The sequence below is a fragment of the Peromyscus maniculatus genome, chromosome 1 (assembly GCF_049852395.1).
Source record: "Peromyscus maniculatus bairdii isolate BWxNUB_F1_BW_parent chromosome 1, HU_Pman_BW_mat_3.1, whole genome shotgun sequence".
Classification (NCBI taxonomy): Eukaryota; Metazoa; Chordata; class Mammalia; order Rodentia; family Cricetidae; genus Peromyscus; species Peromyscus maniculatus.
The window spans coordinates 33,238,200-33,256,903 of record NC_134852.1 but is presented as its reverse complement, the minus strand read 5'-3'; the positions used below and the strand labels follow the sequence as shown (position 1 = coordinate 33,256,903).

The 18,704-nt window shown below is 41.4% G+C and overlaps 2 protein-coding genes across 3 annotated transcripts in view; both read left to right on the top strand.

The window, feature by feature from the left end:
- LOC143273860 (cell adhesion molecule CEACAM1-like) overlaps nucleotides 1–15,784 on the top strand; it is a 71,322-nt gene extending 55,538 nt beyond the window's left edge. Inside the window, exon 8 of the mRNA XM_076574211.1 lies at nucleotides 15,629–15,784. The gene's annotated coding sequence lies outside the window, so the exon portion shown is untranslated. The remainder of the gene's footprint in view (nucleotides 1–15,628) is intronic.
- The window catches only part of LOC102906027 (CEA cell adhesion molecule 1), a 249,585-nt gene that overhangs the window by 180,169 nt on the left and 50,712 nt on the right, over nucleotides 1–18,704 (top strand). The gene's annotated exons all lie outside the window — the stretch shown is intronic.

Genomic DNA, 18,704 nt, shown 5'->3' with positions numbered 1-18,704 from the left:
GAAAAAAAACCACATGATCATCTCAATAGATGCAGAAAAGGCATTTGACAAAATCCAACATCGCTTCATGATAAAGGTCTTGGAGAGATCAGAAATACAGGGAACATATCTAAACATAATAAAGGAAATTGACAGCAAGCCAACAGCCAAAATCAAATTAAATGGAGAGAAACTCAAAGAGAATCCACTAAAATCAGGAACAAGGCAAGGCTTTCTGATTTCCCCATACTTATTCAACATAGTACTTGAAGTTCTAGCCACAGGATTAGGGCAAAATATGGAGATCAAGGGGATACAAATTGGAAAGAAAGAAGTCAAGCTATCGCTATTTGCAGATGACATAATAGTATACATGAGTGACCCCAAAGATTCAACCAAGGAACTGATACAACTTATAAACACCTTCATCAATGTAGCAGGATATAAAATTAACTCAAAAAAAAACAGTAGCCCTCCTATATACAATTGACAAACAGGGTGAGAAGGAAATCAGAGATACATCACCCACTAAAATAGCCACAAATCATATCAAATACCTTGGGGTAACTCTAACTAAGCAAGTGAAGGACCTGTATGAATAAAGAAATTGAAGAAGATATCAGAAAATGAAAAGATCTCCCATGCTCATGGATAGGCAGGATTAACATAGTAAAAATTGCAATCCTACAAAAAACAATCTACAGATTCAATGCAATCCCCATCAAAATACCAACACAATTCTTCACAGACCTGAAAAGAATAAAACTCCATATGGAAAAAAAACAGGATAGCCAAAAGAATCCTGTACAACAAAACAACTTCTGGAGGCATCACAATCCCTGACTTCAAGCTCTACTATAGAGCTATAGTAATAAAAACAGCTTGGTACTGGCATAAAAAAATGACAGGTGGACCAATGGAATCGAACTGAAGACCCTGACATTAATTTACACACCTATGAATGTATAATTTTTAACAAAGAAGCCAAAACTATACAATGGAAAAAAGAAATCATCTTCAACAAATGGTGCTGGAATAACTGGATGTCAACATGTAGCTACAAATAGATCCATATATGTCACCATGCACAAAACTTCAAATGGATCAAAGACTCAACATAAATCCAGTTACTCTGAACCTGATAGAAGAGAAAGTAGGAAGTAGTCTTGAATGCATTGGCATAGGAGATTACTTCCTAAATATAACACCAGTAACACAGACACTGAGAGAAACAATCAATGGGAACTCTTGAAACTGAGAAGCTTTTGTAGAGCAAAGGACACAGTCAACAAGACAAAATGACACCCTAAAGAATGGGAAAAGATCTTCACCAACCCCACATCGGACAGAGGGCTGATAATCAGGATATATTAAAGAACTCAAGAAATTAGACAACAAAATGCCCAACAGTCCAATTAAGAAATGGGCTATAGAACTAAACAGAGAATTCTCAACAGAGGAAGCTCAAATGGCTGAAAGACATTTAAGGAATTGCTCAACATCCCTAATCATCAGGGAAATGCAAATCAAAACGACTCTGAGATACCACCTCACACCTGTCAGAATGGTTAAGATCAAAAATACTGAAGACAGCTTATGCTGGAGAGGATGTGGAGCAAGTGGAACTCTCCTACACTGTTGGTGGTAATGCAAGTTTTACAGCCACTTTGGAAATCAATATGGTGCTTTCTTGGAAAATTGGGAATCAATCTCCCTCAAGACCCAGCCATACCACTCTTGGGCATATACCTAAGGAATGCTGAATCATACCACAAGTGCACATGCTCAACTATGTTCATATCAGCATTATTTGTAATAGCCAGAACCTGGAAACAACCTAGATGCCTCTCAACTGAAGAATGGATAAATAAAATGTGGTACATATACACAATGGAGTACTACTCAGCAGAGAAAAACAATGACATCATGAGGTTTGCAGGCAAATGGATGGATCTAGAAAAAATCATCCTGAGTTAGGTATCCCAGACTCAGAAATACAAACATGGTATGTACTCACTCATAGGTGGATACTAGATGTAAAACAAAGGATGACTAGACTGCTACTCACAACTCCAGGGAGGCTACCTAGAAAATAGGATCCCAAGAAAGACACAGGGATCGCCCAATAGCAGAGAAATGGATGAGATCTACTGTAGCTAGAGTTTTCCTGCTTTGCCCACAGTCAGGACAAATCCTTGTCACCCGCCAGTCCCACAGCCGCTCAGACCCAATCAAGTAAACACAGAGACTTATATTGTTTACAAACTGTATGGCCGTGGCAGGCTTCTTGCTAACTGTTCTTATATCTTAAATTAATCCATTTCTATAAATCTATACCTTGCCACGTGGCTGGTGGCTTACCAGCATCTTCACATGCTGCTGGTCATGGCGGCGGCTGGCAGTGTCTCTCTGCCTTAGCCTTCCGCTTCCCAGAATTCTCCTCTCTCCCTTTCCCACCTACTTCCTGTCTTGCCACTTGCCAATCAGTGTTTTATTTATTGACCAATCAGAGCAATTTGACATACAGACCATCCCACAGCAATCTACATGAGCAAACTGGACTTCAAGGGGTTGAATGAAGGGAAGGGTTGGGGGAAAGAGAACTTAGGGGAGCGGGAGAGCTCAGCTGGATCAAGAACAGAGAGGGAGAACAAGAAAAGAGATACCATGGTGTAGCAGGAATCTTAAAAGTTCTTATTAATAAAATCAAACCCGAGGCAAGTTATTGGGGTCCATGCTGGTAGATCAGAGAGACAGAACAAGCCACAGCTATCTCACCTTGCCAGTTCCTCAGCTGGTCTTGCTTCCTCAGACTGGAGGCCTCTGAGTCCTCATTCGGAATGGGTCTCAGCTGAATTACTGCTCAAAAGCCTGAATGCTTAACCAGCCAAAATGCTTAACCAGCCAAAAGCTGAACCAGCAAATGCTTCTATTTTCTGGTCCTCATGCCTTATATATCTTTCTGCTTTCTACCACCACTCCCTGGGATTAAAGGCTGGCTTTCTGGGATTAAAGGCGTGTGTCACCATGCTTGGCTGTTTCCAATGTGGCCTTGAACTCACAGAGATCCAGAGGGATTTCTATCTCTGGAATGCTAGGATTAAAGGTGTGAGTGCCACCATTTTCTAGCCTTTGTATTTAGTGGCTGTCTGTTCTCTGACCCCAGATAAATTTATTAGAGTACACAATATTTTGGGAAACACAATACCGCCACACCATGGTAAATGATGACCCCATGGGAATAGGAAGAAGCAAAGTGCTAGATAGGTCCCCAGAAATCCACAAAGATACCTCCATAATAGATTACTGGCAGTGGTTGAGAGAAAGCCCGAACTGACCTACTCTGGTGATCAGATAACCAAACATCCTAACTCTCTGGTAGAACTCTCATCTAAATACTGATGGAAGCAGATGCAGAGATCCATGGCCAGGCCCCAGGTGGAGCTCTGAGAGTCCAATCGGCAAGAAAGAGGAGGGATTGTATGAGCGAGAGATGTTGAGACCATGATTGAAAAAGCACAGGGACAAATAGCCAAACTAGTGAAACACATGAACTATGAACCAGTAGCTAAGGAGCCCCCAACTGGTTCAGGCCCTCTGGATAAGTGAGACATTCGATTAGCTTGAACTGTCTGGGAGGCCCCTAGGCAGTGGGACTGTGGGAGCCCATTCTCGGGTTCCTCGTGGCTTTAACCAGCAGGTCCACATAGAGGATGATCAGGACCACGGGCCTGAGTGCAGGTGTCTGAGATGATCTGCACTTGGCTGTGCTGGGGGAGAAGGTCTTTTGCTCCAGCCCTTGGCGTCTCTATAAAAAACCCTGGGCCAGAGATAGTCGGGGCCCATTGGAATAGGTTCCAGGCCCTCTCGAGGCTATCCTTTATTTTCTATCTGTTTATCTCTGCAAGATTCTCCGCTATAAATCTTTCTATCTAATATTTCCTGCTGATTGCACTCAAGAAAACTGGGGAACTGTGGGGGTGGTGGGTAAACGCCCCACATGGGACTGGACCTGTCTTTAGTGCATGAGCTGGCTTTTTGGAGCCTGGGGCCTTCTGGGACATTTTGCTCAATCTGGGTGAAGGGAACAGGGGACTGGACCTGCCTCACCTTAATCTACCAAGCTGAGCTGAATCCCCAGGGGAGTCCTTGCCCTGGAGGAGGTGGGAATGGGGGGTGGACTGGGGGTAGGGGGGAGGAGGTACGAGGGAGAACAGGGGAATCCATGGCTGGTATGTATAAATTAAATTATAAAATAAAAAAATAAAAAATAAACCAGTAGCCTTCCTAAATATCAATGATAAAAGGACCAATGTGCTGATATTTTATTTGTGTTCTAACAAAATAAACTTATCTGGGGTCAAAGAACAGAACAGCCAGTAGATTAGACATAGAGGCCATAATGTGGTGGCACACACACCTTTAATCCTATCATTCAGGAGGCAGAGATCTATCTGGATCTCTGTGAGTTCAAGGCCACACTGGGAACAGAGCTAGACCTGGTGGCACACACCTTTAATCCCAGCACTTGAGATCTCATGTCTTTGCTTGGGAAGGACACACTCCTTTAATCCCAGGAAATGATGACAGGAAGGGGAAAGATATATAGGGCATGAGGACCAGAAACTAGAGGCTTTTGATCAGTTCAGGCGAGATCCATTTGGGTGACAACTCAGAGGCTTTCAGTCTGTAGAAACAAGATCAGCTGAGGAGTTTGCAAGGTGAAGTTGGCTGTGGATTGTTCTGTTTTCTGATCTTTCAGTTTTCACCCCAATATCCAGCTCTGTGTTTTTTTAATAATGAGACCATTTAAGATTTGTGTTATAGACCAAAAAAGAATTCAGAGAAACATCATCCTTTACAATAGCCACAAATTATATAAAATGCCTTGGGGTAACTCTAACCAAACAACTGAAAGACCTGAATGACAAGAGCTTTCAGTCCTTGAAGAAAGAAATTGAAGAAGATATCAGAAAATGGAAAGATCTCTGATGTTCATGGATTGGTAGAACCAATATAATAAAAATGACAATCTTACCAAAAGTAATCTACAAATTCAATGCAATCCCCATCAAAATCCCAACACAATTCTTCACAGACCTCGAAAGAACAATGCTCAACTTCATATGGAAAAACAAAAAACCTAGGATAGCTAAATAAACCTGTACAATAAAGACACCTCTGGAGGCATCACCATCCCTGACTTCAAGCTCTATTATAGAGCAATAGTAATTTAAAAAAACAGCTTGGTATTGGTATAAAAACAGACATGTGGATCAATGAAATTGAACTGAAGATCCTGACATTAATCAACACACCTATGAATTCTTGATTTGACAAAGAAGCCAAAACAGTACAATGGAAAAAAGAAAGCATCTTCAACAAATGGTGCTGGCATAACTGGATGTCAACTTGTAGAAGAATGCAAATAGATTTATGTAGCTAGAGTTTTCCTGCCTTGCCCACAGTCAGGACAAATCTCTGTCACCCGCCAGTCCCACAGCCGCTCAGACCCAACCAAGCAAACACAGAGACTTATATTGCTTACAAACTGTATGGCCGTGGCAGGCTTCTTGCTAACTGTTCTTATATCTTAAATTAATCCATTTCCATAAATCTATACCTTGCCACGTGGCTGGTGGCTTACCGGCGTCTTCACATGCTGCTGATCATGGCGGTGGCTGGCGGTGTCTCTCTGCCTCAGCCTTCTGCTTCCCAGAATTCTCCTCTCTCCTTGTCCCACCTACTTCCTGTCTGGCCACTGGCCAACCAGTGTTTTATTTATTGACCAATCAGAGCAATTTGACATATAGACCGTCCCACAGCAGATCTATATCTATCACCATGCACAAAACTCAAATCCAAGTAAATCAATACTTCAACCTAAACCCAGCTACACCAAACCTGAAAGTGGAGAAAGTAGAAAATATCATAGAATGCATTGGCACAGGACACCACTTCCTAAATATAATACCAATAGCACAGACACTGAGAGCAACAATTAATAAATGGGACCTCCTGGAACTGAGAAGCTTCTGTAAGGCAAAGAACATGGTAAATAAAACAAAACAACAGCCTACAGAATGGGAAAAAATCTTCACCAACTGCACATCTGACAGAGGGCTGATCTACAAAATATATAAAGAACTCAATAAACTAGACATAAAAATACCAAATAATCCAAGTAAAAAAAATGGGCTACAGAGCTGAACAGAGAATTATCAACAGAAGAATCTCAAACTGCTAAAAGACATTTAAGGAATTGCTCAAGATCCTTAGTCATTAGTGAAATGCAAATCAAAATGACTCTGAGATACTATCTTATACCTGTCAGAATGGCTAAGATCAAAAACACTGAGGACAGCTTATGCTGGAAGGATAGGGAGCAAGGCCAACACTCCTCCACTGTTGGTGGGAGTACAATCTTGTACAGCAACTTTGGAATGTATGGTGCTTTCTCAGAAAATTGGGAATCAATCTACCTCAAGACCCAAGGATACCACTCTTGGGCATATACTTAAGGGATGCTCAATCAAACCACAAGGACACATGCTCCACTATGTTCATAGAAGCATTCTTGGTAATAGCCAGAATCTGGAAACAATCTTGATGTCCCTCAACCAAAGAATGTATGAAGAAAATGTGGTACATATACACAATGGAGTACCACTCAGCTGTAAAAAAAAAAATGACATCATGAAATTTGCAAGCAAATGGGTGAATCTAGACAATATCATCCTGAGTGAGGTAACCCAGAATCAGAAAGACAAACATGGTATGTTCTCATTCATAAGTGGACACTAGATATAAAGCAAAGGATAGACAAACTACAATCCACAGCTCCAGAGAAGCCAGGAAAGAAGGACCCTAAGAAGAACACATGGATTGCCTTGGGAAGGGGAAATAGATGAGCTCTCCATGAGTAAACCAGGGGTGGCAAGGCCTTAGAGGGGAGGGGATGTGGGATGAGAACATGAGGAAATGGGATTGTCAAGCTGGGGGAAGGATGGAGTGGGAGAGCTATAAAAGAGATACCTTGATAGAGGGAAACATTATGGGGTAAGGGAGAATCCTGGTGCTAGGGAAATTCCCAGGAATCCACAAGGAAAACCCCAGATTAGACTACTAGTAATGGTGGAGAAGGTGCCTGACCTGGCCTACCCTGGTAATCAGATTGGTGAATACCCTAACTGTCATCATAGAGCCTTCATCCAGTAACTTATGGAAACAGATGCAGAGATCCACAGCCAAGAACAAAACCAAGATCTGGGAATCCAGATGAAGAGATGGAAGAGAGATTATTTGAGGAAGGGCGGGGGAGGCAGTCAAGATCATGGTGGGAAAATCTACAGAGACAACTGAACAAAGCTCATGGAACTCATGAACTTTAGACTGACAGCTATGGAACAGACTCTCTGCATACAGGGGACAGTTGTGTAGCTGGGTCTGTTTGAGGGGCCCCTGGAAGTATGATCAGGATCTATCCCTGGTGCATGAGCTGGCTATCTGGATCCTATTACCTATGGTTGGACACCTTGCTCAACCTTGATGCAGGAGGGAGGGCCTGGTCCTGCCTCAACTGAATATTCCAGGTTTTGCTGTCCCCCCATGGGAGGACTCACTCTTTTGGAGGAGGAGATGGGAGGGTGTGTCAGGGGGGAAGGTGGGGGGGAGTGGAGGGGAGATGAGAGGGGTATCTTTGGTTGGCATGTAAAATGAATTAAAAAATTTTAAAAAATGGAAAACACTGTTACAATGGAGGGAATTAGGTCTCTAAATGATAACACAGTGGATGGTTTGAAAATAGAACAATTAAATGCAGAGATAACTAACTTAGCTGGGATTTATATAATGTCAATTATAATCATTATTAGTTTGGTATTCTTGTTTTTTCCCCTAAAAAAGTTGGTTGCTATCAGTGCCAAATGAGTAACTGAATGATAAGATACAAGCCTTAGAGAAACTTGCTATTCATAAGAGACAGGCCTTGGGAAAGGTTACTACTCATAATATGGAATCACTACAACTAATTACTGAAGAAAACAATGCAATTTTTACTAATATATTATAAGCCATGGAAAAATTTATTAAAACAGATAATAGAGATATTCAGACACAGGCAGGAATATAAAGAAGAGTTTGGTTCTTCTTTAAATTAATGTAATTAGAGAAAAACAGCCCAAGGTTATCAAACAGCCAACCTTAATTTATCCTGTCTCCTTATGGGAACAATTGCCAATGACAGGCATCCCCAAGGCAATGCAAGACTCCTGTAGAAATGTAAGTTTTGAGGATGTTTAAAGAAGCAATAGTCTCATATGGTATGAATTCACCTTTCATGAAGCAGATGTTAAATTCATGGTCAACTACTAACAGAATTTTCCAACAAGACTGGAAAGACTTGGTGACAGCAGTATTGGAGCCTGGTCCTCAGTTGCAGTGGAGGACCTTTTGGAAAGATGAGGTTAGGACCATGGAACAACTAAGTAGGGTTAGAGGTATTGAAATCTCCCAAGACCAACTTCTTGGAGAGAGTGATTATGCTGATATTCAAAAACAGTCTATATGTGAGGAACACACCCTGGCTCTATGCCATGCAGCAGCCTTCAATGCTTGGAACAGAATTAGAGAAGTAAGAAAGAAAACAGAGTCATCTACTAAAGTTATACAGGGCCCAAAAGAAACTTTCACTGATTTCTTACAAAGACTGATTTCAAATAGGATACCAAATTAAGAAGCTATACAAATAATAATTGGATCTCTGAATTTTGAAAATGTTAATGCATAATGCAAATTAGGCCTTCAAAGGCAAAAGCGGCACCCATAAAGGAATGGAAATGAAAAACATTCAATATTGAATCTCATAACCATGATGCAGAGGTGATTCCCAAAGGTTTGAAGAAAAATAAAAATATCAGATGTTTTAATTGTGGCAAACAAGGTTACCTAAAAAGGGATTGTAGATAGGGTATCCTAGAAACAATGTTTTTTCTAGGAATAAAACAAACAGAATTCCCCTCATTCTGGAATATGCAGAAGGTGCAGCAATGGCTGATATTGGACCAATGAATACAGATCAACAAGGGACAGACAAGGTAACCCTTTGCCATTGGAAAACCCTTTGCCTTGGGGGGCCTCTCACAGGCCCCCATGTCAAATTTGGTTCAGTCATTCCCTGTCAACATAGGAGAAAATCCTCCCACAGCAATTAAAGGACCTAATGCCTGTTGTAGAAAATCATACTGCTCTGGATGATAAAAACAGCTTTAGAAGATAACAATTTCAGTAGAAACCATAAAGCAAATATTTTAGCAGACTTCTATAAATGATCAAAGACCAAAGCTAAAAATATGAATAAATGACATTGTAATTGAAGGCCCTGTAGACACAGGAGCAGATGTAACAATAATTGCACCAGAATCTTGGCATCCAAATTGGCCTATTCGGAAAGTAAATGTTCAGCTTTTAGGGATTGGAAAGTCATCTCAGGTAAAATAAAATGAAATATTGGTTGAATGTATAGGGCCAGAAGGAGAGAGAAAAAAGTTAAAGCAATATGTGGCTAATATAGCAATGAAGATAAGATGACATGTTTTTTTTATAGCAATGAAATACCCAGATTAACATTCCTCCAATCTCAGAAACAAACCATAATTTAACATATGCTTCTAAGAAAAATATTAAAAGGTATTATAAAGAAAAGTCACTGGCCATTCAAGTTGTACAAAAACAGGGCACAGCAGCTGTTAGTCTTTCAAAGGTTCTAACATCCCTACCTTTAAAATGGTTAACTGACAAACCTGTCTGGGTGGAACAATGGCCTTTGACATCAGAAAAATTACAGGTCTTAGAACAGGTGGCACAGGAGCAAATAAATGCATGTTGAAGACTCAACCAGTCCTTGAAAGTCTCCTCTATTTGTTATTAAAAAGAAATCTGGAAAATGGAACAGTTTTAAAAATCTAAGGGCCATAAAAAAGGATATTCAGCCAATGGGCTCTTAACAGCCTGGAATTTCCCTGCCTTCTCTATTTACATAAAGGATGGTCTATTATGGTTATTGACTTAAAAGACTGTTTCTTCACTATACTGGCAGGCCCTCTCTGTGCTCTCCCCATGCCCACTATCCATGGAGTGATTTTTCTGGATGTCTGCCCGCAGAGCCAGCTATTCTGCATGCCTCCCAGCCTATTCCAACTATGCTGCGGCACATGCCCACCATGGCATTTCCAGTTAATGTAGACCCCAATGTGGCCAACCAGCCATGGATACCTACCCCTCTTTCAGACCTGTCCTTGGTCCATAAGGCCACTAATGAATTATTCCCTGCCTCTCCATATTTTGAGCAAGTCCTATAGCAATGGACAATGCATTTACAGACTTATTATGACTGGCACCATTTGATGAAGGCTGTGGTACAGCCTGCAGTCTTCCTTAACTGGCAAGCTGCCTATGATGACCAGTGTGAGGCTCAGGCCCATCTTAATATACAGTACAACATCACTGTTTCTTTTGAGATGCTCACAGGCTGAAGACCATATGTTAACCCTGTCACACAAGCCCAAATTGGACAACACGCTTATTTCCAACAGGTCTTCAGGCCTTCAGGGCACTTCATTCTGGCACTCCTGGAGTACTTCTGCAACCTCATCCAGCAGCCAGGGCAGGTGTTTACTGACTTCCTTGCATGGGTCAATGAAGCAGTGGAGCAGAGGGTGGATTCTGGCCCTACTCATGAGGCTCTGATTAAACAATTGTCATGGGAAGAGCTTAATTCCCCTACCTGCAATGCAGTAGCTGCTGTCATCAATAAGGATAGTCATAGATAGGTAATGGCAACTAGAGATCTTGATCCCAACAGTGGCCCAACATACTGGGGATGTGGCAGACCAGGTCCATCTTAGGAGGGACTACCCCCAGGTTAAGCTAGATGCCCAAAATAAGGGATTCCATTGGGCCAAGGACTGCCACTCCCAACCCAAGGAGGCCAAGGTTACCTTAAAATACAGGTGGGGCACTCCTCAGCCCCAAAAGTAAGAGGAGGCTCTGCAAACCCAAAGATATTTTGGATGCTGCCTATCCTTTCTCACTCTCCTATGGTGACCATCTTCCTCAATGGGCAGCCTGTTAAAGAGTTGGTGGATATGAGTGTGGATGCCACCATTTTAACTGAAGCAGGAGCACTCTACTTCCCACATTGGAAATTTAAAACTCCTCCCCGCTTCCAATTAGCAGAGTTGGGAGTCAACAAGATCCCAAGGTAACAACCCTCCTGGTCCATTGGAAGGACCTTGATGGCAATTAAGGACCCATTCACCCTATCATCACTACTGTCCTTCTAACTTATGAGGCAGGGATATCTTGGAGGTTATAGAGGCTGTCCTTACAACAGATGATAGGGCTTTCTTTAATGACATTGTTGTCCATGAAAAAAATGGGTCTTACTGGCCAAGACCACAGGCAGCACCCCCAATTCTAAGGGCCACTGCCCCCCAAAAGTTCAGTGCTACTAAACAATCAAATCTGATTGCAATCAATTGGCTTTCTAACCAAGATGTATGGGTTGAACAGTGGCCTAAATTGAGGCTAAATTATCAATATTAAAACATCTGGTAGAAGAACAATTATGTGGTGTACATATAGAACCATCCACAAGCAGACATAAAACTCCAATGTTGGTTATTCAAAAAAAACTCAGGAAAGCATCGTCTTTTGCAAGACTTTCATGCAGTCAATGACCAGATGGAAAAAAATACACTCAGATCAGCCAGGCCACCCCCACCCCTGTGTAATTCCTCCTTCCCATTATATCACAATATTAGACATCAAGGACTGCTTTTTCCAGAGAGCCATAGCACAACAATATAGGAATCACTTTGCCTTTACAATCTTGGAGCCAAATGTGCACAAGCCAGCAAAAACATCAATGGGTAGTTCTCCCACAGGGAATGAAAAAAAACAGTTCCTTGATTAGTCAATTATATGTTGCAAAGGATATTGTGCTAGTACATTATATGGATGATTTGCTATTGGCACACTCTGATTTGGCTTACAACAAATGGTTAAATCAACTATATAAGAATTGGCTTCCTTAAAGTTAATTGTGGCACCAGATAAGATCCAAATAGTACCTCCCTTTTCATTCTTGGGCTTTGTTATTGCTAAGGATGTTTGCCCCTTGTCCTTCAAATTAGATATAAAAGACAAACACTCCCTTTTGGAATTATAACAATTATGTGGGACAATAAATTGCCTTAAACCCTTCTTACCTATTACAGACAGGAAATGAGGGAAATGTTCTCACTTTGAGAGGATCCTACATGCCTCTGACAGAATGTCAAGCTTACTACCAGGGCTAAAAATATTCTAGAAAAGGCTCTTACTATACTATCCACTGTCAGCCTGCAGCACCATAAGCCTGAGTCATCTTTGTTAGCTATAATCCTGTGGACACCTGGAAGATTTCTGGGGGCACTCTGGCAGGCTGGTCCATTAATGTGAATACATCAGGCACACTCAGATTTACATAAAGTTATCTTGATGTTAAAAGGCAGTTTAAGATATGTACATGTAATAGTAGATACTTGCTTGGGCTATGTGTATGCCCTGACCTTGCCTGGAGAGAAGGCTGCTAATGTTAAGGCACTAAAGTCAGCAATTGTAGTCATGGGAGTTCCTTGGGCCATTAAGGATGACAATGGCCTGCTTATGTGTCAAAGCATTTTAATAATTCTGTGAGTTCATTAAAAATGTCCCCTACCATGAGAATTCCATATAATCCACAGGGATAGGCCATTGTAGAGAGAACTAATAGAACCCTTATAGAGCTCTTGACAAAAATAATTTCCTCAGAAGCCAAGAGCAATCCCAACCTGGTCCCAGTGGAAGTTCTTTTTCATATTAATTTTCTCAGTTTTGATGACAAGGGATTAAGCCCTGCTTAAATACATTGAGCTTATCTGCTTCGGGAGACACCATTGATCTCGGTGAGTTGGAGGGATCTCATCACCCTTCAATGGCACCTCCTGCTCCTCTATTAACCCATGGACAAGGGTATGTCTCAAATATTATTAATGGGCAGGCCTTAATAATATTCTTCCCAGGGGCTCAGAAGAGAAGCTACGAACGGTGAGGATTTTTTTTTGGGAAAGGAATCTAAGAACACTGAGCAATCTTTTGTCCGTATACTTATGCCTTTGGGATAAAATTCTGTCTACACAGCTTCTATTCTGCTCTCATACCTAGCTCCTTTCTTGCCTGATTTCTCTCTACATTTGTCTGCTGTCCCCTCTAAGTTCTATCTTAATTCTCTCATCTTAGTTCCACCCCATCTAGGTTCTCATCCATCTAGTTCTTTCCCATCTTAGCTCCTCTCCCATCTCCTTCTTTCTCATCTTATTCTTCCCCATCTGGCTCTTCCTCATCTTCCATCTCATTCCCCTAGTATTCTCTTCTAGCCCTTCAATCTAGTTCTTCCCCATCTCAATCCATTCCTCTCTAGTTCTTACCCATCAAACTCTTCCATTCTCTCTTCTCTTCTCCATCCAGTCCTTCTCTGAAAATAAAACTGCCTTTTTATCCCTTTGACCCTTATCTCTCCAAGCTATCTCTGCTTCTGCTGTTTCTGGCAAGTGTGCTCAGTCTCTAGGCAACTTGGCTAGGCAACTTCCATCACAGCTAGATGTACCTGTAAGTTGGAACCCTTAGTTCTGAGTTAATTGTTAAGGGTAGATCCAAAACTAGAAATAAGACTTTGGAAAGGGAGAAAACTAAGCTTAATTAGCACATCTGCTTCTCAGACAGGTAGCTTGGATGATTAAGTCTATTCTTAGAGAGCACAGAGGTATCTCTAATAAGGTACTTTCCTCCATCTGGGGATGGACCTAGCCAGATGCTGCCAATGACAATAATTACAGGGAGGCTTGAACTGGAGTTCTGGCTATGCATACGTGTCAGTGCAGAAGGTTATCTAAATATTCCATTAGTATAGGGGAAGTTGTGCCCACAGAATGATGGGAAAGCCACAATAGCACATGAGAAACTCATAGTAGGAAATGGCTAATAATCAAAAGCCAATATCACCAAGACTCCTTGAGCCTCAGCTTGACCTCTGGAAGGCCTTTGGCTTCTTCCAGGTATTAGCTTGTCATAATCAGTTGAAATCCTACTTATATATTTTTGCAGCTTGTAGCAGGTATGCTTGAATTTTTCCCCAGAATACTACCACCCCAATATGGATACCCTCCAGAGATATGCATCTGGCAATGAACTGAAAGACTGGCCAAAGAAGAAACTTCAAAGGGGTTATGCATGATTTTCTCTGCTACTGTGGCAACAGCAAATGCCATCTCATTACTGGCATGTGACCCTGTATATCAAGCAATTTGCCACACCACCTAAAAGGTTGTTAATGCATCATCAGAAAGGCTTTAATTGGCACAATTCATATAAATATAACTAGGGTCCCACCCATATCCCTGGAGACTGAATTTTTGACTAATCCTTCTCTTGTTCAAATACTTCTACAATAGGTCATCAACAAAGGGCAGCCACAAAGGTGACCCTGCAGGTTTTATTGGCTCTCAGACACCCAAAACAAAGTCCTCCTAGAGAAGTAATGCACATATGGTTCACTGAGATACAGAAGGCTACTGCCTAAAGCCCACCACCTGGACTGCTCTCCAGAACTGACACTCTTTGAAGGCTGGTAGTCAATGATGGATAAGAGCTAGTCAACCTAAGATAGGCACAATCCATCATGCTGAGCTCTCCTGAGGTAGGGTCAACAAGGTTAGGGAAATGCTCCCACTGGGCATATCCCATAAAAAGGGATGTATATATGGGATGACTCAGCCCAACAAGACTGAGGGCCAGCCGGACCAAACCAGTAATGAAAGAAAGCCAACCTGGTAATAAGATACTTTCTGAGAGCCAACCTGGGTCTGCCTAAGGGCATAAGCAACAGCATCTGAGACATAATCTGTGATTACCTAGACCAATGAGAAGCAGCCATGTCACATCAGCAGATGTATATTCATCAGATCTTCCTCTGAGGCAGTGTAGAGGGTATATAAAGCTTGCCTCTTACTGAATAAACTGAGCTTATTGTTTCAACATCCTCCCAGAGTCTGTGTCATTGACTGTGACCACTCACCCCCTCCCCGAAAGGGAACTTCACAGGACCCTGCTATACATTTTACTAATGATGAAATTGACAAATAAAGAACCCAGAGATAGATTGCACAATGTTTTATTAACTTTGAATTTTCTCAATGCTAATGAGAAAGGAATGAAAGCTGCACAAAAACATTGGATAATAGAAAAAACTACTGAATCAAATCAGCCTGTATACTTTAAGGATGTATTGACCTCAGAATGGAAAACAGGATATGCGTTATGTTGGGGAAGAGGTTTTGTTTTTGTTTCCACAGGAGAAGAAAAGGTATGGATACCATCAAAATTGATAAAGATTACATTTGAACAAGAGAGATCTCTTAATTAGAAGAGGTGATAGGTAATCAACCTGTGTGACCATTCAATCTAAACTAACTTACAAGACTATTTCTTTTCATTTGATCAGATATGACTTGCCAAAAGGGAAACTCTCGAAAGTTAGGGTTGAGAAATGGTTTTGTTTTTGTCTTTCCAGGAGAATGAAGCTAAGGAATCTGAAGAACACTAGACAAATGAGACATCTGAAGATAAAGGACAATTCATCCAGAGAAAATGTCCCAAAAAAGAGAGTTCATTGGCCTATTAGTATATCACATTTCCAACAGGATAAAATTGTATACATCTTTCCAAATGTTTGTTTCTGCTGTTCTCTATAGACATATAATGCAAATGGTCTTTTTGTAGTCTCAGTCCACTTAAAAATTAAAGCTGGCCTTGGAGTTGGAGTGTGGCTCTCTATACCCAAGCTTGGTTGTTAAAATAAAATTTTAAAAAAAATCTCTGTCTCATGTCAGTAGAGACACCTGATATGGGACAAAAGAAAAAAAATAAGGGACTATTCTACTGCCACTAATCCCATAATTCTTTGGTTTTATTTTGACTCTTTATAACTTTTCTTAAGGTAAAATTATTATCTCAAAACTAGTAAAATGTATATATATATATATATATATATATATATATATATATATATATATATATGTGTGTGTGTGTGTGTGTGTTAAACTTTTTGTAATGATATTAATGGTCATACACAGTACTAATTCTAGAAAAAGGCTTCATCTAACTTCCTGTACATAATTTCATGTTTGAGTCTCTATCAGATAACTGGGAATTAAGTTTTTATACACAGCATGGATATAAATATTATGATCCTTTAACCTCTTTGAGATCTGCTGCATATGACATTTAAAATGTTTAAAATTTCTGCAGTGAAGCATGACCATGTTTAGATGTCTCTGTTGATTCCAGCTCTGTTCCCATTGCTGTCTCACCCTGTTCCATGGTATCAACCTGTCTCCTCAGTGATCACACATCAGGCTGTCAGACAGTGAGTGACAGGAGTCCTCTCCTACAGCTCACCGTGCACAGAGGCCACAGCACAGTGGTGCCAGATCACCAGCAAGGTGAGGCTCTGACCTGTGGAACTGATGTCACTCATCAACACTCATACTTTCAGGTGGATGAAGTGGCATATTCCGTCCTGGACTTCAATGCCCAGCAACCCAAACCACCAACTTCAGACTCCCCATCTCCAAGAGCCACAGAGGAAGTTTATTCAGAAGTAAAAAAGAAGTGATCACAGTCTATCCTGCTGGCTACACCAAGGATGCATTCCCAGATTCTCTCCTTTCACTAGGAGATCTCCATACTCTAGACATGAGGGAACACACACACATACACACACACACACACACACACACACACACACACACACACACACACACACACACACTTCCAGGCTGCAGTCACTCTTTCAGTGCCCATAGAAGGAAAAGTGTGTTCTGGAGCCTACAGGAAACCCAACCTTTCTTGGAATTGAAATTTAGCTAAGACAGAGACATCAAACTGTCTACCCCTTCACTTTCCTAACCATGGCTTGTTTTAAATTGACCTATTCAAAGCATGTTTGTTCCTCCCCCAACTCCAAGACCTGCCCTATCAGAGTCAAACAAAGGAAAAGCAGGAAATGGCCATTCCCATCTCTTTAAAACCCGATGTAAAGCCACCATACACAGGAAGATCACACCTGGAGCCAGTAGTTCACTGGGAAATCTACACACCTGATAACTGTCATGCTTGTCCAGCTGTGGCATCAGGCTCTCTGTTCATTGTGGCTTTACACCTGAGCCCCTCTCTGAGCCTTTTTCCAGAAAACCCACTCAAGGCAGCTAGAAAAGCTCTTTGGTAGCATCCACAGGCCATTGCCAAAGCAGAGTGTAGACACAAAGACAACATCTCTAACATCTACCAGGAAGGTGTCCAGAAAAGCAGGGCTGGTGGCTTTGAATGGACAGACTTCTGGAAATCAAAAAAGGAGCACAGAGATGTGGTACATGCCTCCAAATACATACTCATGTAAACAGGCTCATCGCCCTCAGGATACTGATTTCTTGGTTTTACATTTATTTTATGTGTGTGTTTGGTTGGTTGGTTTTGAAACACAGTCTCCCTATGTAGCTCCCAGAGTAATCAGCTCTGGCTGACTTGGAATTTACTACGTAGACCAGACTGGCCTTAAACTCACAAAGATCTGTCTACCCTTATCTCCTGAGGGCTGAGATTAAAGGCATGAGCACCACAAAGGCTCCATTAATGTATTTTTTTTTATTTTTCATGCATGCATATGTTGTATGTCAAGCATGTTCTCACTTCTGCACCACTCTCAATTCTTATTAGATGTGTCTCCCTACACATCCCTGTCTCTCTACCCTATGGCCCAAGCTATACCTAAAAATAGACAATAAGCAGCAGGATTTCTCCATTACTTTCACTGTGGTCACCCTTCACCATAAGCAGCTTCACATAGATCAAACACTAGAGCATTCAAGTGAAGACATTAAATTCAGAAAGAACACAACTGTGCATGGTAGACAATGTTTTCCTGGTGACCAATTTATATATTTATAAAAGGTACAGAAATTTTATATCTTCTCAGATGGGGCCCTTCCTCTAGGCAACATAAATCCCTAAGACAGAAGATACAGGAAAAAAAATGAATAACACCAAATTTGAAAGGGACAAATACCTCAAGAAGACAGAAAAATAAGGGCTGAGGGGACAGCTTAGTGACAGTACTTGCCCAGGAGGGTGAGGCTCTGTGTTTGATCCCCTGCACTGAAGAAGGAGTTTACAGAGAAATCCAATGGAGAACAGAACATATGGCTACATGATGGAACCATTGAGAAATCTGTTAGATATGCTCGGGTCCCATTCACAACTTGTAATTGAGTTGGTCTGCAAGGGAATGCAAACACTGATAACTTTAAACCTCCCCAATGCTATTTTGGGTAGCTGTGGTGGTCAGTGTTAACTGTCACCTGAGAGAATCTAGAGTCACCTAGGAGACGGCCTCCAGGCACACCTGCGAGATCATCTGAGAAGGCTACCTCTGAGAATGTCTGTGAGGGATTGTCTTGGCTACAGGAATTGATGTGGGAAGATCAACTACTTGTGAGGAGCCCATTCCCTGTGCAGTGTGTAGGTGGAGAGACAGAGCTGAGGAACACAGTGCATTCATCACTCTCTGCTTCCTGATGTGGATGTGGCTT